The sequence below is a fragment of the Oratosquilla oratoria genome, chromosome 26, assembly GCF_046742065.1.
Source record: "Oratosquilla oratoria isolate Oo_2021 chromosome 26, ASM4674206v1, whole genome shotgun sequence".
Taxonomy (NCBI): domain Eukaryota; kingdom Metazoa; phylum Arthropoda; class Malacostraca; order Stomatopoda; family Squillidae; genus Oratosquilla; species Oratosquilla oratoria.
The window spans coordinates 8,088,366-8,112,968 of NC_134802.1; positions in this window are offsets into that span (position 1 = coordinate 8,088,366).

A 24,603-nucleotide genomic window follows, 5' to 3' on the forward strand; every position below is an offset into this window, starting at 1 on the left:
ATGTTGGTTTGGATATTTCATGTAACTCAATTTATGACTTACCGTGGCCTTGGGGCCACTTGGAAATCTTCTTCGTCTTTGTTCTGGTTAATGACGGTGATGTGTGGGACGACTTCGGGCGTGGCATGGAGGATGAGGGAATGGGGAGATGGATAAAGGTATGTTGAGGGGAATGGTTCTCTCACAGAATCCCCTCACTGGTTTAAGACACACTTCGTCCTATATGCACTTCACACATGATATATGTGAGGTCTGTGATTGGGGTAAATTCATGTCACTCCCCAGTCACGAATCACTAACACTTGGTCAGTTAAATCTCTTGTCTTGGACTTGTCTTGTACTCAACTACGTTAGAGGGGCGAGTGGGGCCTCTCTTGGTCCCGAACGCCTAGTGACCTTTGACCTCTCGTTACCAAGGGTCTATGGGAAGTACAACTTCACCTTAACTGAAGTGAAAATGTTGCACGATACATATATTATATAATCCCCATGCATGGGAACTATAGATGGTAATGCGCCAGAACCAATACTCAAGACGGAGAAGTCACCAAGTGGTAAAAAATAAATAAATAAATAAATAGATAAATAAATAAATAAATAAATAAATAAATAAATAAATAAATAAATAAATAAATAAATAAATAAATAAATAAATAAATAGATAAATAAATAAATAAATAAATAAATAAATAGATAAATAAATAAATAAATAAATAAATAAATAAAGAAAATGATATGTTGGTAACTCGACATTCCTGAGAGGGGTTAGACAACCGGCTTGTGATAACTAGGGGTGGCGAGTCCTTTATATAATGCTTTATATAATGTTTTCGTATATATAAATAAAAAAGATGGGCCACTCTATCTAAATGGAAAAAGTAAGACTGTATAATTTGTTATGCATGCTTTCATATACTAAGTTTCTAGAATGCAAGTTTCATACAGGTTGATATGCTTAATTGCTGTATTTCAATATTAATCCTAATTCTACAGCTATCAATTCACTAAATTAACTGAGGCCGTAACCACAGATGTCTATGTTAATTTGTAATAATAGTTCATTTACTCTAAAAAAAATGCCTCTGTTTTGGGATTTATTCCCGACAACACTCTTTAATCATTCTCGGAAATTTTTCGTCTGGACCCAGGTATTTTTTTAGCATATATATATATAAATTGTCATGGGTTGCTTCCTTGGTTTTGGCCTGAGTTAATGTAATGAGTGGAACTTCAGTCGAATCTAGCGGGTAAGTCGAGTTCCAGTTGAGAAGAAAACCCGCAACAATAACGTGGAACGTATAGGTAAAATACGTTCCGAGGAAAAGCTCTATTTGAGACTGAATGTAAGTGTGGTGATTGGTTTGACGACGGCATCATCACCACTAGACAGTGATACTAGTGATACTAGTTTTCGTCATCGCGTCGCGCGCTGGGTACCTTATCAGCCCATAACACTTTCTGTCTCGTGAGGTCGTCCTTTCTGTAATGGATTCGTGACCTCTGAACCCCGTATAAACTGAGCGAGCCTTGTTTACGGAAGGCGGGAACTTAGAAGAGGCGTATGTTTCTCACGTGTCCCCATTGGCCATTTCTCCCATACAGAGAGATTTTTAGCAAATCAAAATTAGTTATAGGAGGAGCTTATATCATTAAGAGCTTTCTTCCTAGCCAACATCTAAGTCAAGTTCAGTCTGCTCGGACACTCAAAAGTATTCAGTTAAAGTTGTCAGAGCTCTAAACTATTATATGTCAATCTAGCCTAAAACTAAGTACAAGTGATTCGTTCAACGATCAGAGGTTACAGTTGGAACTGCAACCAGGAGATGCATACAAGGTCGGTGTGTATTAATTAAGTCCAGCCTCCCACACCCGCACACCCGTACACAGCACAGTCATTATTTTGACTTTCAAGTAATAATATCACAATAATAAAAGTCACATATTTTGATAAAACACTAGTCTTATTCACCACCAAATGTGAAGTGAAAACTATATGTATAAAGTTTGTTCGTGTTCCTTGTGATCTAAACTATCTTGGCCAGCTACCACCTACCCATCTATATATTTATATTTAGTCCTAAACAAGGAGCGCGACATAAGTAGGAATTATAAGGATTATGGTTGAGGTAAGATAGACGTCTGCACGAAACTTAACTAACTATATTTACACATAAAGGAAAAAAAAAGTTTTGCTGATTTAACAATTACGATACACTCACAGTATTCTGAGGAATAACATGAATACACTTTCCTAATAAAGAAAAAATACAATTCACAAATCACTGAGTCTTAAATATTTATAAATCACACAAAATAATTAATAACCCTATACAAGTCCAAAACTTGGTTTGTACTACAGAAAAATACTTGCGAACAAAACAGCAATGCACCAATATACAGCGTCGAAGAGGTGAGACCTATGGTGGTGTGAAGGTGTGAGAGAGGTGGACAACTGGGGAGGCTCTTTATATACCCGAGGTAGGCGGGGCCAAAGCTTCATGGCCAGGTTCGAACTCATACGTTGTAATGACGTATATTGGCTATGAGTCTTGCTCGAAGCAGTGAGTAGTAGGCAGGCGATTTGAAAATCGTTTGCTTCACGGTTGGCTATAACAGACGTCCCCCAAATCAGTCTCGCCCAAAGTGGCTCGACAAAGAAACTGAAAAAGGTATTGCTAAAAAGAGACAGGCTTATAAGAAATATAAGTGCTCGGGTGCATCTAATGACTATGAAAGTTATGTATCAATACAGAGAGATTTAAAAAAGACAATAAGAAAAAGGAAACGACAATACGAAATGAAAATCGCTGATAAATCCAAAGAGAATCCCAAAGAATTCTATAGTTACATTAGAGATAAAAAGGTTGTTAGGAATCACATTGGTCCACTATTATCTGCTGACGGTCAACTTGAATATTCAAATGAAGGAATGTGTAATATCTTAAACAATTATTTTAGCTCGGTATTCGTAGACGAAACACCTCAAAGTGAACTCCAAACTGAAACCTGTGAAAAGTCTAGGGTAAATTTACTCACTACGGTAAATATAACAAAAGAAAAAATTAAATGGTGTATAGATAAACTCAAAGTTAATAAAACACCAGGGCCTGACGGTTGGCATCCAAGAATCTTAAAGGAAATGAAAAATGAGATTGTTGTTCCATTAGAAATTATTTTCAAGAAATCCATCATACCCGGAGATGTCCCAAGAGAATGGAAGCTAGCTAACGTTACTCCCATATTCAAAAAAGGTGACAAAAAGAAACCAAATAACTATAGGCCTATAAGTTTGACTTCAATCGTAGGAAAAATAATGGAAACTATCATCAGAGATGCTATCGAACATCATTTAGAAAGTAACCGTTTGATAAATGATAGCCAGCATGGTTTCAGACGGAAACGTTCTTGCGTGACTAACTTACTCAAATTCTACAACACAGTTATATCGAATTATGACAAAAGAAACAATATAGACTACTTACTAAATTAGCTTTACACGGAATAAGTGGTAGCCTATTAAGTTGGACTAGTAATTGGTTGAATGGTCGAGAACAAAGAGTTGTTTTAAATGGAAAAAAACTTCTAGATGGAAAAATGTTACAAGTGGAGTTCCTCAGGGTTCCGTTCTTGGGCCACTTCTATTCATAGTATATATAAATGATATAGACCATGGACTAAGATCTACTGTTTCCAAATTTGCTGATGATACAAAACTGTGCGGAATGACAAATGATCACTTAAACCAATTAGATATTCAAGAAGATTTAGATAAATTACAGCAATGGTCTGAAAAGTGGCTAATGAAATTTAACACAAGTAAATGCAAGGTAATGCACATAGGTAAAAACAACAATAAGTACGATTACAAGTTATTTGGAAATTCGTTAACAAAAGTGGATAGTGAAAAAGATCTCGGCGTAATTATCAGTAACGACCTCAAATCATCCAAGCAGTGTATTTCAGCCTCTGAGAAAGCAAATAAGATTCTAGGACTGATTGCGCGATCTTTTGATTTCAAAAGTCCATCACTCATTAACAAGCTATATAAATCGTTAGTTCGTCCACATTTGGAATATGCTGTTTCTGTATGGTCACCGAATCTCATTAAAGACATTGACAGACTGGAAAAAGTACAACGGCGAGCCACAAAACTGATTCCAAATATAAAAAAAAAATCATACGAAAATCGACTAAAACATATGAATCTGTTTTCCCTAAAAAAGCGTAGACTCAGAGGTGACTTGATACAGGTCTTTAAGATTTTAAAGGGAATTGACAACATCAAAAGTGAAAAAAAATTCACATTGAATAAGAATCAGACAAGAAACAATGGTCTCAAACTATCCGGAAATAGATTCAATTTGGAAGTAGGTAGAAACAACTTTGCCAACCGTGTAGTTAATGAATGGAATAAACTTCCTGCACAGGTAGTGCAATGTAGTTCAGTTCGAAGTTTTAAGACTCATTTAGATAAACACCTAAGCAAGATGCTGTAATGGTTATAATCTATTTTATATTATTTGTTTTTGTTTTGTTATAATTTGTCTGTTTGATTTTCATTTATTATTAGTTATATGTCAATTTATTATTATTTACTGTTTACCTGTTTGTTTGTTATTCAACTATGCCTATGCATTTATTTATGTATTTTGTTTGTTGCATACATTATTATAGCTTTTTTTTTATAATTATTATCTTATTATTATGATGATTTTTTTTCCGCATCCGACCTAGATATGGACCCAAAGGTCTCCTGTCGGCATGCTCCGCCTTTGTAATCCTTTGTAATATATATATATAAGCTGAGATATATATATATAAGCTGAGATACAGAGTAAATCGTATATTTCGACCACTAACTGTGGTCCTCTTCAGCAGTTACATTTATAGGGTACATAGACAAGAGGTTATATATAGAGGAGAAAGTTACAGTTGGGAACTCAGTAAGCCTCAGGTCACTTGCCCTGAGTGAGGTCGGTCGTTTCGTCCTGTGGAGATGACTTTATTAACTGCCATACTAGTAAAGGCACTCTGGTGACCGTTGACCTTTAGAAGTGTTATAATTTGGGAACTGTTTTATTGATGAGGACTCAATAATTTTTCTTTTGAAACTACAATGTGATTTGTATACTGTAGCTGCATTCTTCCAATCTATTCTGTGATCTAAAATACTAGAATGGAGCAATGCTGCTGAGTTTTCTTGGCCGTATCTTAATGAATTTTTATGTTCTTTGATCCTAGTAGGTAGATCACATCCCGTTTGTCCCCAGTACATTTTAGCACAATCGAGAGATGGTATCTTATATACTCAAGGGTTGTCCTTATTAGATGTTCTGTGATGGACATTTACTACTTTTTAAAAATATTATTTGGGTAACTAAAAGTGATCCTAATTTGGTTACTAGGTAATAATTTAGATGCGGCATGTATAGATTCATTATAAGGGAGTTTGATATTTAATTTTTCTCAGACAAATTCTTTATTGGAATTTATTGTTCTAAAATAACTGGCTTTGGCTTTGCTGAGGGCTTTTGACAAAAACCAGTCTGGGTTGCCTATTTTTAATGATAGTGTAGGACAAAATATCACGATGGTATGCAATGGTTGTGGAGGACAAAATATAACGGTAGGATATAATGTCAGTGGAAGACAGAATATCATTTTAGGAAGGGATGCCGGACAGAATGTCAGCGAACTAAGGGTGGCCGGTGTGGAACGCGGTGACGTAGGGGGGCAAAGTATACATAAGAGATCGAATGACCGTGAGGGACCAGATGACCGTGATGGGGCAAATGTCCATGAGGCATTGAATGTCAATGAAGGACCAAATGTCAATGTAGAACAAGGTGTCAATAAAGAACAAAATTATATTGTAATGTATGATGTTGAAATACAAAACGTGTCAAAAAGAAATAATCATGAATTTCTTAATACCATGTACTTTAGTGCTTGTAGTATTAAGAATAATTTCCAAGAAATACAGGTGTATGTCAAAAGTGAAAATATCTATATGATAGGAATGACCGAGAGACATGGTTAAATGATAAAGAGTTGGAAGCTGAATTTAATATTGCGGGATTTAAACACTTTCATCAGGATAGGAACCACATGAAAGGTGGGGTGTTCTATTGTACATTAAAAGCAATGTCCGTGCCTATGTTTTAGAGAAAGTAAAACAGGATGCATATGATAGTTTGTGGATAGAATTAACCCAAACAAATGAAAAAAAAAAAAAAAATGAATGTAGGTGTTATATATAGGCCAAAAACATTATCATTAGCAGACGGCAAACTGCTGTTTCAAGGACTGTCTATTTTTTGCAACCGGGACTTATTGATAATGGGTGATTTAAATTTTGCCGACATTGATTGGATGACCCTTGAACATGGCCATATAGGTAGTCGCTTGATAGATTTTCTCGGTGACAATTACTTAGTTCAGCATGTAAAAGAGCCCACAAGACATGGAAACTTACTCGATATATTGATTACTAGTCGTGAAACATAACCGATGCAGAAGTTGGTGAAACAATTGCAAATAGCGATCACAACTTAGATTCAAACTGCTAAAAAAATAAAATATATATATGTGTTTCTAAAACACAAATTTTTTAGTAAAGTTCAGTTCATAGGATTACGTCAAGAGCTTCAGCTTACAGATTGGGAGGCTAAATTTAGCAAAAGACCTGTAGATCAGATGTGTAAAATGTTTCGAAATATGCTTACAAAGATGATTCATACTAACATCCCATTTAAGGACAGACGCCCCCCAAATCAGGCTCGCTCAAAATGGCTCGTCAAAGAAACTGAAAAATGTATTGCTAAAAAGAGACAGGTTTATAAGAAATACAAATGCTGATATATCCAAAGAAAATCCCAAAGAATTCTGTAGTTACATTAGAGATAAAAAGGTTATTAGGTATCACATTGACTCACTATTATCTGCTGACGGTCAACTTGTATATTCAGATGAAGGAATATGTAATATTCTAAACAAATATTTTAGCTCAGTATTCGTAAACGAAACACCTCAAAGTGAACTCCAAACTGAAGCCTGTGAAAAATGTAACAAAAGAAAAAATTAAAAGGTGTATAGAGAAACTCAAAGTTAATAAAACACCAGGGCCTGACGTTTGGTATCGAAGAGTCTTAAAAGAAATGAAAAATGAGATTATTGTTTCATTAGAAAAAAAAAAAAAAAAAAATCCATCATATCCGGAGATGTTCCAAGGGAATGGAAGCTAGCTAACGTTACTCCCATATTCAAAAAAGGTAACAAAAGAAACCAAATAACTACAGGCCTATAAGTTTGACTTCAATCATAGGAAAATGCTAGAAACTATAATTAGAGATGCCATCGAACATCATTTAGATAAATGATAGCCAGGATGGATTCAGACGGAAACATTCTTGCGTGACAAACTTACTCGAATTCTACAACACAGTCATCTCGAATTATGACCAAAGAATTATGACAAAACTTTTAGATGGAAAAATATTACGAGTGAAATTCCTCAGAGTTTCGTTCTCCAAATTTGCTGATGATACAAAATTGTGCGGAATGGCAAATGATCACTTAAATCAATTAGATATTTAAGAAGATTTAGATAAATTACAGCAAGGGTCTGAAAAGTGGCTAATGAAATTTAACACAAATAAATGAAGGGTTATGCCTTTTTTTCTTTTTTTTTCTTTTTCTTTTAGGAATTTCCCCTGTGGGGCTACAAGGAGAAGGATACCTAGTCCCAATCCCCGTCCCTTTCTTCTCGCCTCCTACGATCCAAGTGGGAATACTTGGTGGCAGTATTCTTTTCCTCCACCACTGGGAATTCCCCCATCACAGAAAAGGAATACTCAGAGAAATGGTACAGGACAGCAACAAGGGGTTGGAGGACAGCATAACGGAGGGACAGTCGTAGTATAAAAGTGTCATAATTTCTCTATGAACAGAGTTTTCCTCTATCATAGACAAAATGATGTGTGGCTCTGGTCCGTAGGGGCGCCCCATATAGACCCTAAAGTATCAACTGCATGCTACTTTGCCACAATAACAGCAGCCAATACCACAGACCCGTCATTCAGGAGGTGCTAAGATAAGAGGGAGGGTGGAGGGGTGTGGAGTGTATTCAGGGATGGAATGGGTGGGAATGATTTTATGCCTTTTTCTTTTTGGCTACCCCCCTTGTAAGGGGGAAAAAGCCTTGGTATATGTATGTATGTAAATGCAGGGTTATGCACGTAGGTAAAAATAACAGTATAATTACAAATTATTTGGAAATTCGTTAACAAAAGTGAATAGTGAAAAGGATCTCGGGGTAATTATCAATAACGATCTCAAATCATCTAAGCAGTGTATTTCAGCCTCTGAGAAAGCAAATAAGATTCTAGGACTGATTGCGCGATCTTTTGACTTCAAAAGTCCATCACTCATTAACAAGCTATATAAATCGTTAGTTCGTCAACATTTGGAATATACTGTTTCGTTATGGTCACCAAATCTCATTAAAGACATTGACAGATTGGAAAAAGTACAACGACGAGCCACAAATATGAATCCAAAGATTAAAAACATATCATACGAAAATCTACTAAAACATGAATCTGTTTTCCCTAAAAAAGCGTGGACTCAGAGGTAACTTGATACAGGTCTTTAAGATTCTAAAGGGAATTGACAACATCACAAGTGACAAAATTTTTACACTGAACGAGAATCCTACAAGAAATAATGGTCTCAAACTGTCAGGAAATATATTTAATTTGGAAGTGGGTAGAAACAACTTCGCCAACTGTGTATATGCAGAGGCAGTGCAAGGTAGTTCAGTTTGAAGCTTTAAGATTCGTTTAGATAAACATCTAAGCAAGATGATGTAATGACTGCCGTTTATTTATATTTTTTGTTTATTTGTTTATTATTATTTGTTTGTTTGTTGTTTGGTTGATTTCCATTTATTATTACTTATCTGTTTATTATATAACAATACCTATGCATTTATTTATTCTATTTATTATTATTTTTATTATAAGTTATTATATTTTACTTATTTACTTTATTTCTTTTTATTTATTTATTTACAAATATTGTATATATTTTTTCGCATCTGACCTAGTTAAGGGCCAAAAGGTCCCCTGTCATGGGCTTGCTAGGTTTGGCCTGAGTTGATGGAAAGTTTGAAACTAATTTCGAGTAAGTCGAGCTCCAGTTCGGGAGTAAGCCCGTAACAATAAAGTGGAACGTATAGAGAATATAGATAGATTAAGGTACATTCCGATGAAAAGCTTATATAAGGCTGGATGTAAGTAAGATTATATGGGTGGATAGGTAAGATAGAAGTCTGCACGAAACTTAAATAATCTATATTTACAAAAAGTGAAAAATAAAGCTTTACTGTTTTTACATTTACAAGCATACACTCACAGTATTTAGAAAAACAGAAGGGGTGAGACCAGGTAGGTGAAATCCACAGGGGGGGGGGGTTGTAGGTAAGAGAGGGGATCGTTTTTTTTTCTTTTTCTTTTTTTTTCTTTTTAAGGCTATCGACTCATAAGGTGGTCATTAAACCTGGTTTGAATTTGTACAGTCTCGACGTGTGTGAGGATCGACTGAGGGCCGGCCCCTTTATATAATCGAGGGGGGCGTGGCTAATTGTTTCATGGTCATGATTCGAAGACCAATGTTGGTTATACGTTGGGGTGATGAGACGAATTCAAAACTTCGATAGTAGCAGGGAGATCTGAAAGTCTCATTCGATTCACGGTTGGCTATAACATCCCCCCTCCGGAAGTCCAGCGTAACAGGGGGCAGCTAGACTAAAGGGTCCTTAGTCACCGTGAATCGTCTAGGAGGCTGGTCGCTTCCCTAGAGAGGGAGTCAGCAGTTATGTTGTCTTCTTCTTTGATGTGGACCATGCGAAAATTGAAGGCTTGGAGGACAAGGGCCCACCGGAGGACTCGTTGATTGGAGAGACGGGCCCTCTCGATGAAGGTAAGAGGGTTGCGGTCGGAGTAGATGAGCGTTACATGACCAGGATACGTCAGGTAACACTCGAAATGTTTGAATGTAGAGACGAGGGCTAAGGCCTCCTTCTCCTCCGTAGAATATGGTAGGGGAGCAGTTTGGCAGAGTAGTAACACACGGGATGCAAGGCCCGGGTGTTGTCTGCCTGCAGCAAAACCCCTCCTATCCCTTCTCCCGATACGTCTACGTGGAGGACGAAGGGCTAGGAGTAGTCGGGGGTCTTCAACACCGGTTCGCTGCTCAGGAACTGCCGAAGGGTCTCGAAGCGCCGGCGATGCCCAGGGGGAACAGCTAGGTTCAGCTAGTCCGTTCTCCAACAGGTAGGCCAGTTCTCTCTGCATCTTTTCTGCTTTGTGGGGGTTGAGGTGATAAGTGGTCTGGCGGATAGGAAGGGTATTAGGGAGCAATTCTATATTATGAGTAAGGGTGGTGAACAATCCTGGTTTATCCGAGAATACTGAGGGGTGTTTCTCGAATAACCGGATTATGCTTTCCCGTTTCGTTTCATATAGGTGCCCAAGGCACTGAATAGGGTCTGCAAGGAGGGCAGAGTTGGACTTGAGAGCAGTCGTATTGATCTCTCGTAAGTTAGGTTCATCGATAAGGGGGGATTTTACAAGGCATGATACTGGTCTCTCTAGCACATCAATAGGCTTTCTAGAGTCTTTACCACGGTCAGGAGTGAGGACTACGTAATTTTGCTTATCCAGCCGATGAGAAACTACATAAGGGCTCTGGAATTTGAGAGAAAGAGGGGTCCCTGGGACTGGTAAGAGAAGAAGTACCTCATCACCTGGATTGAATTTCCTAACTTTAACCTTTTTATCAAAATGAGCCTTCATTTTTTGTTGAGAGGTTTTTAGATTTTCCAAGGCAATGCTTCTTACTTTGTGCAGTTGACTTTTTAATTTAACCAAGAATTGATTTACTGTCTGGTTAGGATATTGAGGAGTTTCCTGGTACCACTGTTCTTTTAGAACCTTGAGGGGGCCTCTTATGTGGCAGTTTAAAGGGAGAGTATCCCAATGACTGTTGAACCGTCTCTCTGACCGCGAACAGCATTAATGGTAACCCCTCATCCTAATCTAAAGAGGACTGATTGCAATATTTTTTGAGCATTGACTTGAGAGATTTATGAAAACGTCCTAATGCCCCTTGTGATTCCGGATGATAAGCAGAGGACAGGATTTGGGAAATACCTAGCTCCTTTAGGATACTGGCAAAGAGGTCGCTCGTGAAGTTAGTTCCTCGATCGGGTTGATTATTTTTTGGCAATCCTACTTGAGTAAAAAATTTCAACAAGGTGTCAGTTATAACTTTGGCATTTATTTTCTTAAGATGAAAAGCTTCAGGATACCTCGTAACTGGGCACATGATAGTAAGAATGAATTGATTTCCCTTTTTGGTCTTAGGCAGGGGTCCAACACAGGGTTTAAGGAAGCCTGGGGAATTTTCTGGTTCGGCTTGCCCACCATTTGGCAAAGGTGACAAAACCTCACATTTTTTTAGATTGTCTTTTTTAAACTGGGCCAGAAGAAATGAAGGTTAATTTTCTTGTAAGTTTTACTGACTCCCATATGTTCTCCAGCTCCATCATGGGCTATTTCAATCACCTGATTTCTGATGGATAAAGGGATAACTATCTGGTGGACCTCTGACCAAGAATCACGGTTAGAGCAATTGGAAGGTTTGCTATATCTCATCAAGATACCATCCTGGTAATAGTAACGTGGGAAATGGTCGACCTCTTCCCTGGAATCGACCGCTTGTCTATGGAAATTCTTTAAGGTGGGATCATCGTGTTGAGCTTTGATTAAGCTCTCTGGAAATTATTTGGTTGGGGAGATCAAACTTATAAGATACATTACTATCAGAGAGGGGAGTTTGAGATCTGGTGACTGCGCACAGGGGAAAAATGTTAGGGTGAAGGTGATCTTCCACAACAACTAGGGAACTTTGTAATATCTGGAGGAGGAACAACCATAGAACCAGCTAGATCATTTCCTAGGATGAGATCAACCCCGGGGACAGGCATAGAGTCTTTCCAGACGCCAACTTCTACTTCTCTCTGGAACAACTGACATTTTAAAAAGACTCGAGCTAGCTCAATGGACTGGGTAGAGAATAAATCACTGACAGTTTTTTTCCTTCCTGTCATTTTTTTATTTATCTCAGGCAAAACTTGTTTGCTCACTATGGACTGAGCTGCTCCAGCATTGCGTAATATTGTTATAGGGAAAAGGGGGCTTTTCTCATCAGTAGAAATTTCACCATGGGACTTGAAATCTTTAAAGGCATCTTCACAGGGTTGAAAGGTACATTTTACTACATGGGTCACTGGTTTATGAGGACCGTAAGATTTTGGTCCAGTATACTGGGTAGGTGCTTTCGACCTGGCTCTTGGCATCGAACTGGCTCTTGGCATCGAGGGATGTGATAGAGGTCTTTCCTGCCTGCTTATCATCGGGAGTGGTAAGGGAACCTACTGATGGCTTTACAAAACTGCTTCCCCGCTGTACGTTCAACCTGTTATATACCGCAAATTGATCGACAAGTAGGGCTGCTTCAGTTAAATTAAGCACATCTTTTCCATTTAAAGGAAGCAGGATTTGGAATGGAATTCTACGTTTAAATTCCTCGAGGACCATCAAGTTAACGATTTGATCATAAGTTTTTACTTTGGTGGCAGAGAGCTATTGTTTAAAGATTCTTAGTTTTTCAGAGGCAAATTCGACGAATGTCGAGTTATTTGTTTTGGTCAGATTTCGGATCTTCTGACGGTAAGATTCAGGGGTAACTTGATAGGCATTGAGGATACTATATTTGACTAATTCATAGGAAGAGTACTCCTCAAAACTGTTGAAGACTTTGGCGGCTGTTCCTACCAATTTGCTTTGAATAATCCATACCCTTTCTTCTACAGGCCAGTTTAAGTGCTCAGCTAGACGTTCAAATTGCCTAAAGAAACAGAAGTAGAACATGTATAAATTTACATCCTAATATCTAACCTAACGTAATATTGGAAACATAAATAAAACATGTATATATTCAGTTCAGTGACAGTGAGTGTATGAGAGTAATGAACAAAATGACAATCGCATGTGTTACTAATAATTGACGTTAAGTGGTTAGCAGACTTCGATATTACCTACGGGTCGCTAATTTATTTCACGTAAATATAAATTACCATCCCTTGGCAGGCCCCCAATTGTCATGGGCTTGCTAGGTTTGGCCTGAGTTGATGGAAAGTATGAAACTAATTTCGAGTCTAGGGGTAAGTCGAGTTCCAGTTCGGGAGCAAGCCCGTAACAATAAAGTGGAACGTATAGAGAATATAGATAGATTAAGGTACGTTCCGATGAAAAGCTTATATAAGACTGGATGTAAGCAAGATTATAAGGGTGGATGGGTAAGATAGAAGTCTGCACGAAACTTAAATAATCTATATTTACAAAAAGTGAAAAATAAAGCTTTACTGTTTTTACATTTACAAGCATAGATTCACAGTATTCGGAAAAAAACAACTGAACATGATAATACATTTCTTAGTAAATTACATATAACAAATAAAGAAACAAAATTATTGATGTCCAAGATTAATGCTTTAAACTATACTTGCGTATACTTGGTGCACGATCAACAGCAGCGAAGGGGTGAGACCAGGGAGGTGAAATCCATGGGGGGGGGGGGGGGTTGTAGGTAAGAGAGAAGGTCGGTTGAGGGCCGGCCCCTTTATTCTTATTTGTTTTTCAGTTTGTTGTTTACAAATCTGTAAAATCGTTTTGGTTGAGCTTTACATTTTTCTATGACATCTTTTTCGTATTTTCTCTTTTCTTCTCTGCACACTTGTACATATTGATTTCTATAACTAGTATATATTTTCCATTTTTCAGGTCTTTTGTCTTTTTTCCATTTTATCCAAGCTTTATCCCTTTTATCTTTTAACTCCCTACATCTTTTGTTGTACCAACACTTTACATATCCTTTTTCTTGTTTTTGTCTTGGAACATACTTTTCCACTCATTCTTTATAGACTTTTGTCAAAATGTTCCATTTCTCTTCTACTGTTATTTCCTCCTTGTGTATCCTTTCCCAGTCTGCTTTTTGAAAGAATTCTCTTATTTTATAAAAAAAAAAAAAAAAAAATCCACGCATAAATCTTCCCTTTCTATATTGTTCGTTTTTTTCCATGTATTTTTCCTCATTTAGTTCCAGTTCAACCAATATGTGGCCACTTTTACTTATTGGTGTCTTATATTCAATCTTGTCCACTATTTCGGGTCCTGATGTGATTGTTAGGTCCAGTCTCGATGGTTCTTCCTCATTTCTATACCTAGTATTCTCTTGTATCCATTGCGTCATTGTATGTTCTATAATCATATCAAGTAGTACATTTTCCCATAGGTCGTCTCCACCCATCGCTGTCATCTCTTCCCAGCAGATTTCTTTACAATTAAAGTCACCCATTATAACTATTCTTCCTCCATCTTCCATTATCTTATTTAGTGTTATCTTTGTGCCTTCTAACATATTTTTGTGTTCTTTCTCTTCCCATGAAGCCGTTTTAGGAGGCACAAAATTTACTACAAACATTTTGCTCTTCCTATCCCTGTCTTCCACTTCCATCATAATAATCTCTACTCTATTCTTTCCATATGTGACATTCCTCACATTTACATCCTTCTTAGTCAGGAGCATAACTCCACCCCCTTGTTTTACCTCTCTGTTTCTAATCCAATAATTATATGCACTATGTCCTACACTGTTGGACCTTTCAATTTTGTCTCTACAATTCCCATTATGTCCGGTTCTTTTTCCTTCAGGTAATCATTCAGTTCGTTCAAGCCTGTTATTAAGCCATCCATTTAATTTTCTGCTACTTCCATCGTGTTTTCTGTTTCCCTTCCGTTATTCTCTGCTATGAACTATTTCCTCACTTTCATATCCACTACTCACCAATAGAATTTTTCTTTCTCTGACTCTGTTCTTTTCTCTTTTTTCCTTAGCTTCTAGTCTTTTGTTTTCTCATCCTCTTTTCCTCTTTATTCATTTCTCTTTATATCCATACCTCTTTATACTGATCACTTTTTGCTAGTTTCCCCTTAAGATATTCTCTGCTGTCGTTTGTGACATGAATTTAACCTTAATTGGTCTGGTCTTATCTGTATTGTATTTCCTTATTCTATATATTTCTTTAATTTCTTTCCCTGTTTCTTGTTCATCTTGAACTACTTCTAATATTTTGTTTAACTTTTCCTTCTCTTCTTTTACTCTTGTAGTCCTATTTGGATTATGCTTCTCTTCCATCCCTAATATAATTATGTATATATATATGTATTTGTCAGTTAAGTCTCTTACTATATTCTCCTTCTCTCTCATCACTTTAATAACTGTGTCCTTAATTTGTTCTTTCATCTGTTATGTTATTATATCTCTAAATTTAATTTTTTTGTTCTCTTGGGCTTTTCTCCAACCCTGTACCTCTTTTGCTATGGACTCTTTGTTCTCTTTGTTATTATTCTTTAATTCCTCATTCTCGTCTTTTACTTCTTTTAACTGTGTTTATAATTCTTCTAATTGTTTAGTTAGGTTTTGGTTCCCCTTCTTTAGTTCTTCCAATTGATCAACTCTTTGCGTAATCCGTGTAAGTTGGCTGAACCAAACGTCCCAATGTTCGTTCATTTTCTCTAGTTTTTCCTCTAGACTTGCTAATCGGGGGAGGTTACCATCCCCTCTCTCATTAAATCCATGGAAATTATTATCTTCATTTTCTATTGTGTTGTTCTTATCTATATTTCCAATTTCAGAGCCTTTACTGATATTTTCAACTTCACCTGCGTCGTCAGCAGCCCTTTTGTTGACATTCCTTCTGACGTCCGGGGGAACCCGTTCGTCTCCTTCCTCATTTCCTTCCTCAGTATTCCCTCCCTTTCTCCTTTTTCTTCACCTTCCCACTACACCACAAGCTTTCCCCTTCCCTACTAATACAACAAAGGTACTCCCTCGTCGTTGAGATCGACGAAATTTGAAGTTTTCCTGGAGTTCCAAACTTCGCTGTCACTTCGAGTGTCGTGTGTGTGTGTGTGTGTGTGTGTGTGTGTGTGCGTGCGTTTGCATGTGTGCGTGTGTATGTGTAAACTTTGGTTAAATTTTATTTATGGTATTCGCCTGCCTCGCTTCTTCTCATTTGTTCTACAAATCAATGCACATGAGGAAAGCTACGTTTCTTAACATTCTTCAAGTAATCTGTCTTCTTGTTTTATTTTTCATGTCTATTTATTTATCCATTTATCTATTTATTTGCATTTTTTAATTACCTATTCGTTTGCTTATTTGCTATGTTCTCTTGATGCCCTTTTATCCTATACTAAAAAACCAAGTCTATTTTTACTGTGCTTTCGCCCTTCTAAAGATAGTTATCACATCATCTTCCTCTTCTTTCTTTTAATATGGACAATACCAGTTTATCTAGTCTCTCATTTTGTTTATTTGTTTGCGTGCGTGCGTGTGTTTGTGTGTGTATGTGTGTGTGTGTATTTACCTAGTTGTATTTTGCGGGAAGGGGAGCTAGGCTCGTGATGTCCCGCCTTTGTATCTCGCAGTGTCTAGTTTGCTTTTAAACTAATGAATGTATTTTGTACACACTGTTTCCTTGTCCAGTTTGTTCCAAGTGTCTACCACTCTATGTGGAAAACTGTTTTTCTTCAGATCTCTTCTGTAGCTATGTTTTTTTTTTTTTTTTCTTTCCATGTCCTCTTGTGCTTCTCCTGTCCCAGTTTAACAAGTCCTCTCTGTCAAGTATTTCTGTGCCTTTCATGATTCTGTAGATGGTCAGTAGGTCACCTCCCTCTCTTCTTTGCTCCAAAGTCGGTAAACCTAGTTTAGCCAATCTCTCCTCGTATGACAAGTTTGCTAGTGCAGGTGCCATTTTTGTTGCTGCTCTTTGGATTCTTTCTATTTTCTTTATATTCTTTTTGGTACTGGGTGACCACAATGTCGCCGCATATTTTAGTCTAGGCCTTATCAGTATGCCCAATATTTTTTTTTTAATAATTTCTTCGTCCAAATATGTAAATGCCACTTTTATTGATCTTAGCAAGTTGTAGGATTCTCCAACAATTTGTTTATCTGTTTGTCATAGGACAAGTCGTTCGAGATAATTACACCCAAATCTTTTTCGGGCCTCACCTTCTTTACCTCCTTGGTTTCCTTGGTTCCAATTTTATATTGTCCTGATATTCTGTTTTTGCTTTTTCCAAACTCCATTATGCTACATTTCTTAATATTGAAGTCCACCTCCCATTTCTAACTCCAATTCCATACCTTATTCAGGTCTTCCTGCAGTGATTCGCAATCCTTTTCAGTTTTTACTTTCATTAACAGTTTGGCATCGTCAGCAAAGAAGCTCATGTAACACTTCACATCCTCATCCATGTTATTCACATAAATAGCAATGTGAGGGCGAACGAGGAACTAGGTTATCTCGGCCCTTAAAAGTATTACCAGTTCGGGTGCTACTGGATTTGCTTGGGTTTGAATCTAACACGAAAAAAAAAAAAAAATTAAGGGATTTAAAGGAGTTAAGAATACATGAAGTGAAACCATCAAAGGTGCACAATGGAATGCTGAGGAAAGGAACACCTGACATGAAGTGCTCAGCACTTTGAACCTCCGTATCATAACGACGGAGTAGCAATGTTCGGGGTGCGTAGGGACGAACCGTTCCGGCCCACTCGGGATACGGTTCTCCAGAGAACTGCAAAGACCAGAAGACTTGACGTCGAGTAGCCTGCGACCGGAGTAATCAAGACTTATGATTGGCCTGGCAGTGGGTAGTCTTCGTAGGTCATCTTCTGATCAAGTTCTAATTCGCCGTTTTTTTGTTTTGTTTTGTTGGATCTTTAAGGCTATCGACCTATAATGAGGTCATTAAGCCTGGTGTGAACCTGCGATCCTTTTTAATCTACCATTATAATTTCCACAATAGTCCTGTTGTGCGCAAATAAATTACTACTTTGTCAATAAGTAAACGATCATCGGTCAAAAGATTTGTAGTGCTTGGCTGAATTTTTTTAAGTTTATAGTGTTGTATAAGCGCTTGGCGCTGTGTGTTGTATCTTGAGCAGTGTATGAGTATATGTCTTATGGATAGTATAGTGTTGCAGGCGTTGCATTGGGGAGGAAATACGCCGTTTATGTATGGGCTTAGGTGGGTGAGGCGGGTCGAGTTCATCCTCAGTCTTGCTATGGCGATTTCCTCGAGTCTGTTGTTTCTGTATGATGTCGACCAATCTGTTATGTATTCCTTTTGTTTGTGCAAGATGTGAAGTTGTTCCACTGGAGTTGCCAGTGTGCGTGTAATTGTTTTCTTAGTATGGAATTGAAGGTTCCTATGTCCAGGGGTATGTCTGTAATAGAGTCTTTTTCTAAGGCTGATTTGGCTAAGGTGTCCGCTTTCTCATTCCCGAAGATCCCAATGTGGCTGGGAACCCAAGAGAGAATAATGGACTTGTTGGTCGTCGACAATGTGCTAATGATTTTGCCCAGGAGAAAATTCTCCATATGGTTACCTATCTTAATTGCTTGCAGTGCACTCAAAGAGTCTGTGAATATGACGAAGTTACTATGTGTGTCAAATTGAGCAGTTTCTATGGCTTTGTATATGCCGAAGAGCTCTGCGATATATATGCTCGTATGGTCCGGCAATCTGAACATCATCCGGGTTTTGTTGCTGTATAACCCTGTCCCAGTTTTGGGGCCGCACTTGGAGCCATCAGTGTACAGTGCCCTGTGGTCATTGTACTTGTTAATAATTTCTAGGGTCTTCTGTTGTAGTTCTGCTATGGAAGACGACTTCTTCCTGAGGTCCTGGTTGGTACGACGTTCAGGGCGATGCTTTTCCATGGCGGTGGGTACGTATGTTCCATCTTTTCTATTGACCACAGTGGCACTGAATATTGCTCGCACAAGAATCGGATCCTGGTGGAAAGGGGATTTAGGCTGGAGTTGGTGAAGTGTTGGTGCTGGTTTACCGTTTGTTGCAGGGATGTTGTTGGTTGCGAAGCACTTTGGCGGCGTATCGTAGTGTGAGGTGCTCGCGCCTGTAGTGGAGGGGGGGGGGGTACATTTGCTTCAACCTCCAGCCTATCGATTCTTGTGCAGCTTAATGCTCCAAGTGCTATTCTTAGGCCTTTGTTTTGGATGATGTTCAGGGGTTGTAACGTGGTTGGTGTTGCCGAACCATAAATCTGACACCCATAGTCTAATTTAGATCTACGTTTACGTAGCAAATTAATTCTCTTGTTGCACGCATCAACTAGATATTTTACATGGGCCTTCCAGTTTAGCCTGGAGTCCAGTTTCAGGCCAAGGAAAAAGGTAGAATTTTGTACTGGAATGGGATTACCATGTAATTGCAGAATTATTTCTGCCTGGGCTCTGCGTGAAAATACAATTACTGTTGACTTTAATTCCGAAAACTTAAATCCTCATTTGTCAGACCAGTCGTGGAGCGAGTCCAGGGCCAGTTGTACGTGAGAGCCGGAAAATTTGGCGTTCGGTGAGGAATGCCAGATTCCGACGTCGTCAGCGTATAATGAGTATTTAAGGTTCCGAGGTGGAGCGGGTAGAATATCGTTTATGAGTAATATAAATAAAGTGGGACTTAACACACCTCCCTGTGGTACGCCATTTTCTTGTGTGCGTACTGTTGAATAATAGTTTTGATTTCTAACCGAAAAAGTTCGTTCTTTTAAGAAATTTTGAATAAAAATAGGGAGATTCCCTCTAAGGCCAAGTGCATAGAGTTTTTCGAGGATACCACGTCGCCATGACATGTCGTAGGCTCTTTCTAAATCTAAAAAGCAAGCAACAAGGTATTCTTTCCTCTCAAAAGAGGAGAGGATATCCTGTTCTAAGTTGACCAAATGGTCAGGACTACTTCTATTTTTCCTGAAACCACATTGGGCAGGAACTATTAAATTTTGGGACTCGAGAATGAATTTTAATCTGTTATTGGCCATACGTTTTAATACTTTGCATAAGCAGTTGGTAAGCGCGAGAGGGCGATAAGAGGAAGGACTCTTTGGGTCCTTCCCCTTTTTGAGAATAGGTATGACGTGGGCATGTCTCCATGTTTTTGGGAGTTCTTGAGTAATCCAAATTGCGTTGTATATTTCTAGTAATTTTTTCAGTGAAATTGAATTCAAATGTTGCAGCATCTCATACCTAATCCCATCTGGGCCAGCAGAGGTTCCTCTGCACGAGCTTAAGGCTTGTTCAAGCTCATGTAGTTGGAAGGGGGTGTTATAGTCATGGTGTATCTGTGTATGGAAGATCAGGGGTTCTGCTTCCCGTCCTTGTTTGTGTTGTAAAAAAGGTTGGAGAATAGTTATTCGTGTTGCTTGTTTGCGTGAATGTGTCTGCGATTGTGTTTGCGATGTCCATGGGAGCATCTACAAACGTGTTTCCAATGGTCAGGGTCTTGATGTTAGGGGTATATTTGCCGTCGATTTTTCGAACGGCTGACCAGATTTGTGTTAGAGGAGTGTTTATGTTTATTGTGGAGATGTAATCACGCCAAGACTTTCGTTTTGGCCTGTTTGATGGTTCTACGGGCCTCTGCTTGCGTCTTTTTAAAAGTGATAAAGTTTGGTGCAATAGGGTTATTCTAAAAAGTTCGGTAGGCCCTATTCCGCTTGCAAAGTGCTTTTCTGCAGTCTGATGTCCACCAAGGAACTCTATGCTTGTGAAATACCGAGGTTTTTGGTATATGCTTAATAGCTGAATTCAAAATGGAGTTTGATAAATTTGATATTTTGTTATCCATATTATCCCCTGTGATGTTGACGTTGGTGGTTGTGCGATACATTTCCCAGTTGGCTTTTGTGATGTTAAATTTGGGACAGGGAGGGGGTGGGTTGTCTCCGTAGGCTGGAGGAGCCGTAGCGTGGTCACCCCCTATTTTTAGTATTACTGGGAAATGATCGCTAAGCATGGTGTCGTCATGCGTGCTCCATTGGATCATGTCAGACAACGCAGGAGATGATATGGATAAATCAATGCATGAAAAGGAACCCCTAGTATTGTCTACACGAGTGGGGCTGCCAGTATTTAGGAGGACCAAGTTGTTGTTATTGAGCACCTCGTTCATCTGCTCCCCTCGAGGAGATATGTTGTTGCTACCCCACGTATGATGGTGGGAGTTGAAATCTCCCACTATCAGTTTGTGGTGGGGTAGTTGTCTAATCAACTCGTTAATCTCCACTAGTGGGAATTGAGGGTCGGGAGGTAGGTAGATGGAGCAGATGGTGACTAGTTTGTTTTGCAGTTTTGTTTTGATTGCGACTGCCTCCAATTTAGTAGATAGTGGTAATTCCACTTGGGGAAGGCAGTCGCCGACTGCAACTGCGACCCCCTCTCCAGGCGCTAACCTGTCCTTCCTATATATGGTAAAGTTTCGTAGTGTGAACTCTACACTAGGCTTGAGGAGTGTTTCCTGTAGACATATTACTGAGGGGTTGTTTAGGGAGTTAAAAATTACAAGGTCATTTACTTTACTTCTAACACCGCGGCAATTCCACTGGATTATTTTAGTTTTTTATTTATTTATTTATTTATTTATTTATCTATTTATTTATTTTGTTTATTTATCTGCTTCGGCTTCTTCCTTTCTTGTCCTTAGTGGGAGAGGTGTGTTTAGCCCCGGATTTTCGTTCTGGGGTAGAAATGGGACTTAAAAGTCGCTTATTGGAAACGGAGGTCTCCATGTGGACATCCTCTTCCGTACGTGTAAGCACACGCTTGGGAAGCTCTGGGATGGCCGGGGAAGGAAGGTGCGAGTGAGTTTGCTTGGTAGTTGGGCGTTGATCTTTTTCCTTGTTGGAGTGTTTGCTCTCTGTTTGTGTTTCAATGGTTCTATAGGTTTTCTTTACTGCCGAAGCATAGGAAGTTGCTCCGGAGGTACTAGTTGGGGTAACTAGTCTTTCCATCACACGCTTCCTTGCTTCGTAAAAGGATATGGCACAAGTTGCTTTTTCCGTACAAATTTGTTTTTCTATCTTAAAAGTGGGACAGTCTCGGGAGGTGGATGCATGGTTGTTATTGGAGGGACAGTTAACACATTGAAACACGTTAGCAGAGCAAGCATCCGTAGGATGTTCGCCTGCACACTTACCGCATACGACTGATTGTTTGATGCAGAATTTGGCAAGGTGACCATATTTGAAACATTTGTTGCAGCGTAACGGGTTAGGGACATATGGTCGTGTTGGGACATGAATGTATCCAATTTTGACGTGGTCAGGGAGGGTTGTTGAATTGAAAATTAGAATTATGAGGGGCGTGTTCACTCGCATGTTCCTTTCTCGGTCCATTCGCGTTATGAATTTGACATCTAATATTCCTTCAGATTTCATCTCATCGAGGATGTCACATTCTTCCATGGTCATCAAATCTCTGCAGTGGATTACTCCTCTGCAGGAGTTGAGTGACCTAGGGAGTGATGCAACAACATCGAAGGAATGAAACTTCCTGGCCTTGAGAAGATCGCGTGTAGCTTTCCCAGAGTTGGTGGTAACTTGGAGGTCTCCGCTTCTAAGTTTTTTAACTTGGCTAATATCATTGGTAAATTGAGACAGACATTTTTTAAGCATAAATGGATTGAGGTCAGCTAATCGGGTTTGGTCGGAATGTAGAAACACATGTCTAGCCTTGTCCGGGTCGATATTAGGGTCGTCAGGGGAAGTCTTCCTAGTTGGCAGGGATGGAGTTGAGGACTCCATCCTGCGCGTTGGGATGGGGGGACGAGCCCCCTGGTTCACAGAAAAATGTGCTCAGCAGAGCAAAAGAATATAATATAACGGGGTCACACAGTTTCCTTTGGCGACTGGTGACAGCCGCGTAGTAGGACCACTGTGTGCCCAGTGGGTACGGGGTCTATACTACTTCTAAACTACGATAGAATGTTTCTAGATTTCGCCGGGCCAAACGACGAAGAAGTCTCACGAGCCAACAAGGGCTCGTGCGGATCCTGGAGAGCTACGGAGATATGGAAATGGCGAATAGGAAAAAGTGCTGGGAAATGCCCAGAAGTGGGTGGCAGTGTAACTGCCAAGGCAAAGCTATCCAACGTAAAGTTGGATTACGATCACAAGTCAAGTCTAGAGAGTAGCTCTAGCGAGATTGACTGTTCTCGCGTGAGTAACGTCTGTCTGCTGCCAAGGGCTGCCGACGACTGTGTGCGATTCGCCGTTGGTGTGTGTGTGTATAATTTGGGAGAGAGGCTCCCACGAGCTTTAGGTGTGAGCCCGTTTGGTGGGTGATTGTGCATACGAGTGTGTGTGGGCCCAGCCACACACACTCATACATTCACAAGATGTGCACACGTATAGGAATGCGCATGCACATCTCCGTGAATGCACCCTTCTCAATATAACTGAATATGATGGTAGGTGGTGACATCTTGGTGTATATAATGTAAGGAAAGGGGGGGGGGTGATTCCAATGTATGAGTGCGTGTGACCTTGGCCACACACACTCATACATACATTAGATGTGCATACGTATGCAATATACGTATGCACATCATCATGAATACACCCTTCCGGACAATAAGCATATATATTGAAATTAAAGGGGGGGGGGGTGATTCAATGTATGAGCGTGTGTGGCCTTGGTCACACACACTCATACATACATTAGATGTGCATACGTATGCAATATACGTATGCACATCGCTATGAATTCACCCTTCCGAACAGAGACATGTATATATAATAATTAAAGGGGGGGGCTGACACTCCACCAGCCGACGCAGTTCAAACGGACTTAAGTGGCTGCATAGGCGGCGCACAAGACCCTCAGATGTTGTCGGAGGCCCTCTCCTCAGAAAAGCAGTTGCGGGGCAATGCTTGAGGTAGTGGTCAAGGGTGGCTTCAGGGTGGCGGCAATGATGGCATCTTTTTTCTTCTGGTGTGGGGTTCGTCTCGCCGTTTTTTTGTTTTTTGTTTGTTTGTTGGATCTTTAAGGCTATCGACCTATAATGAGGTCATTAAGCCTGGTGTGAACCTGCGATCCTTTTTAATCTACCATTATAATTTCCACAATAGTCCTGTTGTGCGCAAATAGAATACTACTTTGTCAATAAGTAAACGGTCATCGGTCAAAAGATTTGTAGTGCTTAGTTGAATTTTTTTAAGTTTACAATATTGTATAAGCGCTTTGCGCTGTGTGTTGTACTTTGAGCAGTGTAGGAGTATGTGTCTTATGGATAGTATGGTGTTGCAGGTGTTGCATTGGGGAGGAAATACGCCGTTTATGTATGGGTTTAGGTGGGTGAGGCGGGTCGAGTTCATCCTCAGTCTTGCTATGGCGATTTCCTCGCGTCTGTTGTTTCTGTATGATGTCGACCAATCTGTTATGTTTTCCTTTTGTTTGTGCATGATGTGAAGGTTGTTCCACTGGAGTTGCCAGTGGGTGTGTAATTGTTTTCTTAGTATGGAATTGAAGGTACCTTTGTCCAGGGGTATGTCTGTAATAGTGTCTTTTTCTAAGGCAGATTTGGCTAAGGTGTCCGCTTTCTCATTCCCG